This window comes from Silurus meridionalis, chromosome 1 (assembly GCF_014805685.1).
Source record: "Silurus meridionalis isolate SWU-2019-XX chromosome 1, ASM1480568v1, whole genome shotgun sequence".
In the NCBI taxonomy this organism is placed as follows: domain Eukaryota; kingdom Metazoa; phylum Chordata; class Actinopteri; order Siluriformes; family Siluridae; genus Silurus; species Silurus meridionalis.
In genome coordinates this window covers 15,197,748-15,209,758 of record NC_060884.1, presented here as the reverse complement: position 1 = coordinate 15,209,758, position 12,011 = coordinate 15,197,748, and the positions used below count along the sequence as shown (strand labels likewise).

The 12,011-nt window shown below is 39.6% G+C and overlaps 1 protein-coding gene across 8 annotated transcripts in view; it reads left to right on the top strand.

The window, feature by feature from the left end:
- The window catches only part of tox2 (TOX high mobility group box family member 2), a 104,561-nt gene that overhangs the window by 72,881 nt on the left and 19,669 nt on the right, over nt 1–12,011 (top strand). The window lies entirely within an intron of this gene.

Genomic DNA, 12,011 nt, shown 5'->3' with positions numbered 1-12,011 from the left:
CTGGTAAAAGAGTGGAGAAAGCCTGGACGAATGACCTTATAACCTCTCATCTGGCACCTAATTGGCTTTGTGTCATATGTGCTTCCGAGTTAATCTTGAGCGCTATGAAAAGTGCTACATCACGCTTTAAAGTGTGAAATGTGCCACACAAGCGTCAGACAGATACGGTGCAAAAGCTGAAAAAAAAATACATCGGTTGTCTGTAGTTGTCTGATCTTGATGCAAAAGGACTTCCGAATAAATTTGTCTGCTTCTGTTTTGCTTTAGCACTCAAGCATTTATTCTGTCTCTGCTAGCGTACAGTAGAGTGTATTCCTCCTGGTCAGCTCCACTCTTGCCATATTGACCACTCAGGTATTCAATTAAATCAAGACATCACAAGGAATTGCCTCGTAGGAACTGCAGAGTCATGTCAAACCAAGCAGGTTGTAAATAATAAGGTTTCTCAGTAAAAATATATAGTGTCCATTGATTTTTTTTTTTTTTATGTTATAATTATAGTGTTTCTGCTGCTTGCTTGTAATATGAGCAGAAATAATAAAAATATGTTGGATAACTGTGAAGCAAAAGGAGAGAGCTAGAAAGACTTGAATGAATAGCATTTATATGTCACATATACATTACAGAGAAATTATTTTCTTCGCATATCCCAGCTTGTTTAAAAACTGGGGTTAGAGCACAGGGTCAGCCATGATAGAGTACCCCTGGAGTGTTAAGGACCTTGCTCAAGGGCCCAAGAGTTGCAATTGTGTGACTCAAACTTTGTTCGTAACAGTTTGGTGAAGAACTGACTGGAAAAGTCAGGCATCCCAATACTTTTGCCCATATAGTGCATTGCACGTTTTTGCTATTTTGGTAACCTACGATTTTATTTTTTGCAGGAATTGGGTTTGTGGATATGCCTAAGTGCTATCTTTACAGGTTTTTTTTTTGTTGCAGACAAATATAAACCCAGCAAATCAAAGTTTTAAATAAAACATCGAAACCCGAAAGAAGGAGTATTTTTATGCAGAGACAAATTAGTAAGAAACAGTAAGTAGTTTTGGTGTGTCATTTGGTCCGATGTGGTGCGGTTTTTGCTGAGGATTTATTTGTGCTGGCTTGGCTTTGACACGCACAAAATCTGTGGTGATGAAATACATCAGACACATCAATAGGTCGGTGCATATTTTCCATCATCAGGAGAAAAAAAAGGGAGGGAAAAAGCCATTAGGGTTCATCTTCCTCCCCCAGCTCAGCTGGTAAAGAGGAGAGGGAGAGATCTGTTTTCATTAGATGTGGTTTAGAACAAGGGGAAAGGAGAGAAAGAGAGAGAGAGAGAGAGAGAGAGAGAGAGTCCATGAAAACAGAGATGAAGAGATGAGAGCAGTATGGAAGAACGAGGGAAAGCATTAAAGCTAAAAAAGGCTTTGTGAATAAGAAAACGGTGAAAAACGGGTTTGAATGGAATCGAATGTTTTTAGTAGCAAGAGATTTGCTTAAAAAAAATGCACACAGTTTTCATTTCACTGGTCATCAATAATATTAGCTTTGAAGCAAGAACATTATTCCTCATGACAATTTTCATGCTAAAGTTTATTTCAGGTCAGAAATAGACATAAGAGCAAAACAGTCCTATTATGATCCACCATTCCGTTATTATGAGCAAATTGAATTGTTTTCTTCATAAACAAGATATTTTTAATTCAATACGCAAGAAGACTTAGTGGTCCTGGACCGAGCTCAGTAACCAATATAGCTCAGTCCCTGGTGGCGCTGAGAATAGCTAAATTTGTGTGCTAGGGATGTTGAACTCAGCACCTTGGTGCATTTGTGCCTTTAGGCGAAGGATTTAACCTCAGTTTGTTCACTACAGCAAAATATAACATGAATATGCTAGCGCTAATCTTACCCAGAGCTTCATTCCCTCAAGTAGCAAATCGGTTAACTGTAACTGCAACCGTGTTGCGAGATCAAATTATTAAAACAGCATTGTAGCTTCGGGAATTATGTAAATTGATTGTGCTAGACAACTAGCCTAGCATAAATTTTTCAGCTGCTTACTAAGACCTCTACACACCAGCTACAACAGTTGATTGAAAGCCATTTGCCCCATTTGCCAAAAAGGCCCAAGATTCCTTCAGGAGAGAGTATCGAATATTTCCAGATGAACACGATATCTATTCTTGATGTGCTGATGCATTTGGCAGGGCTCCCACTCGTCTCGCTAATGCGCTACCTGTCATAGCATCTTCCAGTGGCCCCAATGCATTAGACATCTAATATCCACGATCAAATAGCACAGAGCTTATCAATCAACCTCAGGAAGGTACAGTACAAATTTTCTGAAGAAGGAAGAGGAGATTTGATCCGAGTGAGTACTTGGTAAACAAGAGTGTGGTATGCAACAGTTAACAAACTGCTACAGGTTGCAAAAAAAACAGCTTTCTTACTTTTGACACAATGTGTGTGCTGTTGAGAAGTGTTGTAAATGTTTAGTTGCTTAGAATATTGTGCATGCTCATGCAAAACTAATCTGCATTTTTAACATGCTTATGTCAGGAGGATTTCTCAGCACCTGAAATATTAATCTAACAATTAACGTTAATCATTTATTTATTTGATTTATTTTTTATATACAGCGTATAGGCAAAAAGTTTGTAGACACCTGGCCATGTGTGTGCTTTTTTAAATCCCAGTCCAAATCCCCTTTTGTTGTTATAATAATCTCCACTCTTCTGGAAAGATGTTCCATTAGAGTCGACTAAAGTCAGGTAATGATGTAGGTTCAGTTCATCCCAGAGAAAATTTACTGATACCCTATCGAGACATCTTATACAGTTCTGTGCCTCTGACTGCATGGTAACAGTTTGGGAAAGAAATACAGTACATATGGTTGGAAAAGTTAATTGTCCCAATAATTTTGTCTATAGTGTATGTAAATTGTGAGCAGTCTCAGAATAGAGTTAACAAAGAAGCAGTCCTATGATTATTATATTTAGGTTTTTACAGGAGTTTTCATGGAAACCGTCTATTACGGCTGTTAGTTGTATTGCTTGTAGTACACCAGTGCCATTTCCATCGTTTATTTTAATAGTTTCCTGGATGTTTTTCCACATAAATGTACGTCATCACATTTCACGTGCATAACGCTTAGTCATCTTAGTGTTTGGAAGATCTAGGAAAGCTAGAATACAAAAGCATTTTCACAGCTCATTTGCTTAAGCACTACAGCCAGGCTGCATTTCTGGTCCCTGTGTGACATTCCATGGTCGGCTTTTATTTCATTCTATTCATTTCACATTCGGTATTCCATAAGCATTTGCTTAGCGAGCCTTTAATATTTACCTTTATATTACTATTCAAATATTGAACCTCCTGCTGTATATCCAATTGAAGTTCTGGCTTGGGCTACATATCCCTGAAAGATTATATATTTTGCATGTACTCTACATACATGTGTCACTCTGTGCCTGCACTGATATACTCAGAAATATTTGTTGGCAAAAGAGCAGAGACTTGTTTCTATGAAAATCAGATGACTGTGACTTGTGGTTTGGGTGATAAGCTAATAAAAGGACTAATGAACTTTTATTTATTGTTTGCAGTATGGTTGGTGTATCTTTGGCACAAAAGATAGTACATATCTGATATACAAAGTACAGCAACTATTTCGGAAAAATCAAGTGACATATATGCCAATTAGATTTCCTGGCAGTTATTGCCGAGGACGGAACCAATGTCACAAGCGAATCTACTCTTGATCTCCTGCTTTATAAGACAGCTCGGAAATTGCTGACGGTCTTCTCACCTCTACATTGATTTGCAAACTCTAAACCATCTGTTCTTTACGAGCAGTTTATTCTCAAAGAGGATTCGCGGTGCCAAGCCCACAGGATACAGATTCTTTGAACCCACTTCCATAAAGTAAGTGCAGTGGATAAAGCAATGCATCTGCAGCAGTGCATGGGCCTGCTAAATCCATCGCAGCCCCGAATTAACTGGACTGTGGTCTGCGTCGTGCTAAAAATAGTCTCAAGATGATGGCCTACCAAAACTAGGAGGCAGTTTGTGGACATTAGGACTCCAACCAGCTTTAATCAGATATATTTATGTTGAATTTGACCCAGGTTTTCTAAATGAATGTCTAGTGAAACTGCTTGCTTCATTTATCATCTGATGTTTGTGTGCAGAGCTAAGACTGAAACTTTTGGTTGTGTTTTTTTTTTATGCTAAAAATGAAAAAATAAAAAAAGCAAACCGAATTTCATCTGAAATATTGCCTTGATTAATCATCACCAATCCAAAGATATTTGCATCACCTCACAATCCCGGAATTACATTCTCGGCAGAAATGCTTTATGGAACTATTAATAACTTTGATATTTCTTTTCCCCTTGTGGCGGTTGAAAAAGCATGATAGAAGGCATTTTCTGTAAGCAATATTACACAGATGATTGATGCATTCACCAAACAAAGAACAATCTTTTTGAAATTTGACTATGGAAAAGAGTGAGGAAAGAGAGCAACATTAAAAAAAAATGGAAAAAAAGAAACCCTACCCCTGATTTTTAAACAGCTTTCTTTTCACCTTTTGCGATTATTTATTTTCAAATAGTCCTTCAGGGTAATGTACCATTTTCTTATTTCACACTGCTATTTCCCATAAATGAGGCGAAGGAGCTATAAATCAAGAGGCAAACAAAGACTTGTGCAGAAGCTCGACGAGGTCTAAAGATTTATGTAACACATTCATGTTTTCCACTTCTTCATTTTAGTGCTGCACTGTGAAAGCCTGCCTAATAAAAGGCCCTATTAATATTTCCTGTTGCCTAGCAACCGCAGGCAGCAAGTAATAGCATTCCGCGGAAAAATAGATGACCGGGCCGATAAGGAAAAATTCAATTCTTTTATTATCTCTGGGGAGAGGGTGCCTTATTTCTATACCCCCCCTACACACACATACACACACAATATGATATGAGAGCATGCTTGTGTAGTGAAAAATGTCTTAAAGAAATAGAAGTTATTTTCCAATTTCATTATATCACAAATGAGAGGAAGGGGAAAGAGAATTGCTACTTTTTTTCCCTTCTTTAAAAATAAAGTGAATTAGTTATCTAATCAAGGATACACTTATTTCTTTGTATATGTGAGGTTTATTCATTCGGGTCTATTCATACATAGCTTGCTCTGTTTATATGTTTGCTTAGACCCGAGTTAGGCCATTTGTTTGGATAATGAGTTTTCCGATGCTAATAATTACGCCTGACATAATGTGCTAGTTTGGGTAGTTGTGTGTGTGGTGGCTAAAGTTTGCTTCTAGTATGAGTCAGCATACCAGTAGCATCTCCTCAGCGCCCTTATCTCAGCAAAAGCGAGGCAGATAGAGGCAGAGAGTGGAATCCCGATGCTGCTCTGTTACCAGCTATTACTACAGCACTAGATAAAGCCCTGTTTTATGTATCTCATTTGGCCACCAGTTCCACCATCTTATCATAGCATGAAATCATGTCCATATTACTGTGCTCTATATCTCCCACATGCATCAGCTGACTGCAGCTCCTTCGAAACAACATACTTTTAGCTCACTGCCTGCTGTTGTGGGTGAAAGAGAGAGGGAGGGGGTGATAGAATGAGAGGTGATTGCAAAGAAAAAAAAGACAGAGAAGGAAAATGCGATGCTCTTTTCTCTCATTCTGCCCAATCAACCCCACCCCCACCCCCAACCTGCTTCTTATGATAGCTTTTTGAGGACGCTGTGGATGCTGCTGCAGAAGTAGAGAGCAAACTACAACTACTTTCTCCCCCTGTTGTAAGTGGTCAAAATAGGTTCAAGGACAAGGGTGCCAATATTATTTTGACAAACCGTTTATAGCAAAGCTTTCCTTAACGCTGTGCCAGATACAAAAAAGAAAGGTTTCTCTTTAAAAACTCTTTAAAAAAAAAAAAAACAAGCGTTTAATGCCAATTTGGTTGTTACATAGAGAGAGAGTTCAGTCAGCAGCGCAGGCCTACAGAACAATCGATGTCCAATTCAACACTCATTTCCTCAGTAATGCTGTTTATAACTGAGGATATTTGTTTTGATGCAGCGGGCACAGTTATACAAGAATACCCAGAGGGGGACTTTAATTTAAAAATATGTTTTTTTATATGTCAGTTATATGCTGGAAGAAAGCAAATTTCTTTCTTTATTTATTTATTTATTTATTTACTTTTTGAGCAAATGGTTTTGCAACAAAAAGTAATTTTCAGTCTTTCCAACGATGCATTCAGACAAGCCTTATGAGCACACTTTGTTTTCTGCTTGTTTTAGGAAACTTTGGGGTACGTTCTGGAGTGACCTCAGTGCCAGCTTTAAAGGAGAAAAGTGTTTTCTAATGCATGAACTAGGCATGACATAAGAAGGCTTGATGCAGAGTTGCGTGCTCCCTCAGCTCCATCCGAAGCTTAGCGACCAAGAATCCAGAACGATCTAGAAACGGACACTCCTCGAGTACACTTCCGTAGAAGGAGCTGCCAAACCGTATCAGCAAAAAACACGATAATAGTAATTAATACGGAACCCATTTTTGCCAAAGTTGACTGTAGCTGCTTGTCAAAGCTCACTTTATTACATCCTGAGTGATTCTTTATGGAGTATGTGAGGCCTGGTTAGAATAGAATAGTGCCAAGGCAGATGTGTTTGGAGTTAGCAGGGGGTTTTGGATTGACTCTTGGAGAGACGCTTTGCTGTCACACACACATGCAGCGCATGTGCGAAGAGTTAACACACTCGCTAATCATTCTCAAATGAACCTCATTGTCGCCTCGAATCCCTGCTGAGAAATGTGTGTGTGTGTGTGTGTGTGTGTGTGTGTGTGTGTGTGTGTGTGTGTGTGTGTGTGTGCGGTGTTTTGGGGCGCCAGGCTCCTCTTCTCATTAGATGCAGAAGAAATGTTCTGTCTTGCAGTCTGGATCAAGTGTGGAGTGCGCTGCCTCTTTTCTTGCAAAGCCATTTCAGAGCTGTCATGTCAAAGCTGGCCCCAACCCCTATATAATGCCTCTAGTGGTGGGAGAGAAAGAAAGAGAAATCCTCATGCTCTTTCAGCTTTTTCAAACCTAAAAAAAAAAATGTGCTGGCATTTGGAATCTCCAATTCTTCAATTTTTCAGTTAAATCTATACTCAAAAATGTTCCATTTTTGATTTACTATGAACTTGTTTCCATGTTTCCTTCATACTCTGTAATTCATTACAGTGCAAATAGCGGCTCAGATAAGCAGCACATTTTCAGCTCTGCCTGTTCTTACTCTCTGTTAGATGAAGTATCTTATCACAATTTCCATGTGTAAAACATAGGGGTTTTGGATCCGTACCCCGAAGAGCCGCACCAATATTAACACTGCAGATTAACCTGAACACTTTAACTCTACTGTCTTTGAGGAAAAATGAATAACATAAATCTTTTGTTCTGCGTGGTGTTCTTCTGTAAACAATACTTCCGTTAAATATCTATTCATTTTATATTCCCCTTCTGCTCATCCTAATGTTGGGTGCCAATAATTCTGGAGCATGCTAGTAAGATCAGGTGTACTGATGTAGTGTGAGGAGGCCTAAGGTGCATCAGTGTGAAAAAACATATTGCTGGAAAAGTCAGGTGTACCAATACTTTTGCTCATAGAGTGTATGAATGTAATTAGGAGTTGCACCTTCCGTCCTGTTTTGTTGTACTTGGTTTTAATTTTAATAAAGGCATGAGATTGTTGGATACGTGTAGCATGAGCGTGTAGTGCTAAGCGATGCATTTACGGCAGGGACACATTGGTCTAAAACTGGTTACTATTTTGTCTATATTTTGGGAAAGAAAACCGTGTAAATTGGTTAAAAAAAAAAAACACGACAGGTAGAAAGATAATAACGGTTCCAGCTGAGCTGTGCACACATGTCTAGTTGAGACCAATTATGAACTTGAGTGATGTAGCTGAGGTTGAAGAACTGTCAGAGCCAGATTTCAGAGTTGGAAGTGCTAGCCTTTTTTACCACTTCGTTTTTGCGCCATCATTTTGCAGTGTTTCTACAAGCATAGTTTATATTTCATTTGGGGTGGGAATTTGGAGGCATCCTTGAGATGTAGTCCACACTTGTGCACACTTCAGACTGAATCTCAATGCAGGTAAACAGATATAGCTAGGGATATGATGTTACACAGATATTATGTAAAATGGGGCAAAAAAAAGGGCAGGGCATTAATATAGCAGTAATATAACAGTGATAATCAGAACAGAGTATTCAGGCAGACCATAGTGTATACATTATTATACTCTTGTTGATCATATTTCTTTCAATGTGCTCAGTTTGCTCAGCTCACTTGTTTGTACTGAAGTGAAGAACATCATGGTAAAAAACTTGTGCAGCCATTCTACCCTTTCATTAGTTTTAGAGGGGAAAAACAGGTGGAGTCTGATATTTGTGGTTTCAGAAATTTCAACCAGAAGAGGTAACTGTTTACTGCTTTGGACATTCAGAATGTATACAATAGGGTTTTTATTCTCTGTGGAATAATATTCAGGTGTTGGTCTGCTGCCTCTTTTTTACTAATCACATGTACACACTAACCTGCCCTGGTGTTGTGGTACCACAGAACAATTCACTTTTATTTTGTTTTGGTTTGTAGTTTTATTTATTATCCCTCAGAGAAAACCCTTTGGCTTTATGTATGTAACAGAATCCTGCCCTATTACCTGATATAGCAGTGTAAATAGCAGGTCCAGCATGCTTACTGATTAAACCAGGGTGTGATTTATAAATCCTCTAACTTATTAGCGCTCCTAGCAGGGTTATAAATGACCCTCCAGCATCTACACCCAGCCAGAGAGACAGAGACAGAGGAAGTGAGGAGCGGTGGTGGGTTTTCATGTTCTGCCCTCAGGGTGAACGGGGAGTTGTGGGGAGGGCAAAGCGCGGCGAGCCTCCCTCTGTTTTCTCCCTCCCTCTATCTCCCTCTCTCGCTCTGTTTACAGCGTTTGTGAAGGATCAGTCTCTGGTGCTCGGCTAATTAAAGCTGCCATAGCCGTGAGCCTGCCGGGATAATGTTCTATTATTATAGTCATTTGTTTCAATTAAACGCTCTGTGATTTTACAATAGCAACTGTGAACCTGGGCCGAGTGAGCCATCACTCCCAACAAGATGTCTCCAATCAGAGAGAAAGAGAGAGAGGAAAGGAGAGAGAAAAAGAGAGGGGGGGGGATGGACGAGAGCTAAAGTGAAGGAAAGGACAATAGAGCTGCCAAGATGCCAAGATACACCACATTTCCCAGTGGCTATTAGACTCGCTGCATTCACTCAACCATCCAAAAATGTCATGACTGAATCGACAAAATATTCCTGCTACTGATAAATTGTTCAATTACCATAAATCCCTTTTCCCCATACGTAGTGAACATATAAGTGTCTTAATCTTGAGCAAGTCAAACATATTGCTGAAACTGTTTCAGACAGGGTTTGTAATGATTTATTCTGCTTTTAAAAAAATACTTAAAGAAGCCAAACAGAAGAGGAGGATTAAAGCTAATGTAACTGTTGCTCCTAGAGAAAAGGATATATTCGTGGTCAGCTTTATACTGACAGCAAGTCTACTCTAATTGAAGGTCAAACGCCAGCCTTCAGGCTAGTACAGGAGAGGCAATACTCCCAAACATCGCAAGGAGTCAATAGTCAGACAATCCCAATTGAAGGGACTTACAAGGACACAAAAAAAAGTGCTTCTCTCTGGAATTTGAGCACACAACATTTTGGCCACTGGAACAGGACCCTAAGGGAATAGTACCTGGAACTTATTATATACGTATACTCAATGGAGTAAAGTGTGTGAACACCTGACCATAGGATTCGTATGTGTTTTTATGAAGGTCCCATTCCACATTTAGACTCTCCCACATACGCTGTTATAGTGTCCTCCACTCTCCAGGGGTGATGTTCCACTAGATTTTGGCATGTGCTTGTGGAGCTCAGTGCTCAGCTACAAGGGTGTTAGTAAAGTCAGAAACTGATGTAGGGTGAGGAGGCCTGGAGTGTAGCCAGTGTTCTGTTCACCAGTTCACCAGTTCAGGCCAAAGGGGTTAGGGTTGAGGTCGGAGCTTTATTGCAGGCAACTCAAGATCTTCCCATACACTCATGAAACCCAGATCTTCATGCTGTGTGCACAGGGTCTTTGCCATGCTGTGCCAGGTTTGAGTATGAATGAAGGGGAATTCAAATGCATCCAAATATTATATAAAATTGTTTGCCTATGCAGTGGTGTTTAACAGGAGAAAAAATACAGTAAGTCATGACAATCAAGTTTTATTGACAACTCAATTAGAAACTTTTTGTCACGCAAAGTTCAACGGCATATTAATAAGAGATGCTAGTGCAGATAGCATCAGCTAGACTTCCTGAATGTAGTTATCATGATGAGGAATGTAGATGAATAACATGAGGTACAACAAGACTCTTGAATCGGATAGTTAGTAAACTATAAATTGAGAAGCATGATTGCAGTGTTGATTGGGGTACAAGCGTGAAGTAAAGGTTTTGGATCCATGAGTGTAAGCATGGGCAGCCTGAAGGATTTAAGTGTTTGGGAAAAGATTATTCCCATTGGCACCATGATCAGCATGTAGCTAAAAGGCATGGTGGGTAGCTATTAGCCAAAGAAAACAGAGCGACTTGTCAATGGGGAAAAAAAATACTCTTTTTAATTTATTTATTTGTATTTTTTTTTTTATAAAATATGTTTTGCACAATTGAAGGAGACATTGATTATATGACATAATGGGTTGCTGCTATTTCCGCCTGCTTTCCTTATTGATAACTAAAATTGTACAGGATCATAAACAGAAACTGGTGTACGGTTTAGATGGTGCGAAAGATAAGGCAAGGCAGTTAATGTGGTGAAGACCTTTCTCGTGCAAAAGCTTGAAATTGTCCTTCCGTAGCACCTTTCCGGATGGTAATAAAATGGTGCCACATCAGACATCGGCAGTCGTTACTGTTTATAAGTGCAAAAGCGGTGTTTCACCACAGTGATACTGAAAGGTGGCACGCAATATGAGTAAGCCTTTGAATTCTCTTTGGAGGAAGAACTCTGTTGATCGAGATATTAGTTTTATGTGGGTTTTTTTCTGCACTATTGTGTGCTTTATCCTGCTAGCGTGAGCCCAAGAAAGCAGCTGGGAATTGGCTAGTTATGTTGGTTTAGTGGACGAACAAGCCAGTAACAGTGCATATGAGAGAGTCGAAGTCTGGGTCGTAGGACCACTGGAGCAATAACACTGTGATATACTTTCTATTGTCAGTCTTTCTCTCTTTCTTTCTCTCTCTCTCTCTCTCTCTCTCTCTCTCTCACACACACACACACATACACAAAATACTACCCCCGATTAGGTCAGCGAAGTTGTTTTGAACCTATTTGACTATGATGGACATGGCATGACCACAAAGAGTTCTCATTTGAACAGAGAAACAGGAAATGAATCAGAGAACTTTCCAGTGTTTTCACCGCCGACATCAGGTCCATAAAAACAACAATATGCCGTCTATGTGTGTGTGTGTATGGAGTGTATGAAGCCAAAGGTTTCTCCTGTCACGTCGCAGAGGCAATTTAAAAACGCCTGTTCCACATTTATCGCGTTGGGCAGTGAAACCTTGAATAAACATAAATTTATGGATCTGGCCTTATCGTATGTGTATATCAGGGTAATGGCACCGCTGTTGACCTCTTAGATTAGAATGCAGAGGGGAGCAAAGCTGTTTGTCTTGGGCTCTGAGACAGTAATGGCCAAATAAAGGAAGTTACAGAGATCCCCCACCACCCCCACACTGGATGATACCATTTAGCAATTAGCATACAGTACCTATGGCAACCGCTAACCTTTGTAAGACTCTTTCATAATGTTTGTACAGCCGTGCCCAACCTGCTTTATATAGCTCAACTGATGACTGTTTGAGATAGCAGTCTCTCTTTCTCTTTCTCTCTTTTTTTGTCTGTCTTTCTCTCTCTCTCTTTT